The following is a 1,708-nucleotide window of genomic DNA, read 5'->3' on the forward strand; positions in this document are numbered from 1 at the left end:
TACACTTGATATCCCTGAATTAAATATTTATATCCGCAATTTTGATCTCTAGAGAGGCTGACTGTTAGTATTGTATTTGCTGAATGACTGTCGATTATGTGTTTTTTAAGATTAAAACAAGCTTACGAAGACTTTGTTTTTGCTTTTTTGTACGCTTTTCTTTTTAAAAATGTATTGTCGCCACGGACGCAACAATGGACCAAATGTACCAGATTGTGGTCTCTTTAAAGTGCTATGTTTTTATGCCGTGATATCTTAACAAACTACACATTATTGATCGTGGACGTTTTATACTCTTATTGAATTGTTTCCCCAAAATTGCTCTTCTATTAGTAGATGTTTAGGTGACGTTTCTAATTATAGATCTTACACGGCCAAGAAACACTAGATAGGTTCTTTGCAAAGAGAGCTGTTGGATAGCGTGATGCGTTCCATGTGGCCGTTTATTTCAGAAAGCTATGTGCAATGTTTTATGGGGATTTTTATCAAATTGCCAATTGCAAATTTGATTTAATTCATTCGGACCTACAAGCGGGAAAACTTCTTCATTAAAATTCAATGGGCTTTTAAGAAGTTCGTTGAAAGGCCAAATTTGACGTTAAACAGCAACGCGCCGAAAAAATTGCTACTCAGTCTTATTTATCACTTTTTTGTAAGATTTACCGTAGACGTTCTTCAGTGAAATTAAGCAACCACAGTGCCGACAAATATGGAAGGGTATTTAGGTAAAAATTACATCCTTCTTTGTGACTGTGTCATGATTCTTGATGTACTCTTCAATTAATTGTAGACACCCTTTTCATGCTTGATGACACTTACATCTTGCCATGTCCCAATGTCTATTTACATTCTGCTTAATGGTATCATGCATGTGTACAGATTCAACTTCTTGTTCGTTATATTGCATGCTGCATATGTGTATGTGGTTTGTGCAGCGAGACTTGTGCAATGGCGCAGTGCAAATGACATCAAATATTAATGCGTTAATAAATTAAACGCGATGGTAAGATGTGAGTTTCACCCAGCACAAAGCAACATACTATCATGCATGATACATGTGTCAATTGACAGTCATTCCGAAATGCTACGGAGGACTACGGAAATTCGGCGTATAACGGAATTTTATGTTATGGGAAGTTGCGCACCTTTGTAAGATATTTGCTACTGAACCGAAATTAACCGCTGTTTGTAGACTTAACTTTTTTTGGTTAATGACTAACCATATTTGTGTACAGTAATTTACCTTCAATAACCAACGAAAGTCTATGGATAATATTTTCAATATATGCTACTAATGCTGTATGCAGAGCTCCAGATAAGACGCTTAAGTCGTAAAAATTGAATTAAATTTAGTAAAAAAGTAGACTTAAATTCTGTGCGTACGTTACACATTGGAAAATAAAAATAGAATTCAAATGTGTGATCATGCGTAAAACTCAATATCAATGCATAAAGTAAACATTTTATCAATGAGTTCCCACTCGTCTAGCCCTCATTACAATTATGAAATCAACAGCACTTTAACGTTATTATGAATAACAGACCATCTTTACAACTCGAAAAGCCGAACGTTTTCCATTATCTGTCCTTTTATCGCAAAAGTCTGCTGTAAACCGGCAATGTCCTTAGCTCTTCTTAGACTATAAACCTAAATGCGGATGTGCCAAAAATTATATTTACATGAAAAAAAAGAATTATAATAGACTTT

The sequence above is a fragment of the Dreissena polymorpha genome, chromosome 9 (assembly GCF_020536995.1).
Source record: "Dreissena polymorpha isolate Duluth1 chromosome 9, UMN_Dpol_1.0, whole genome shotgun sequence".
Taxonomy (NCBI): domain Eukaryota; kingdom Metazoa; phylum Mollusca; class Bivalvia; order Myida; family Dreissenidae; genus Dreissena; species Dreissena polymorpha.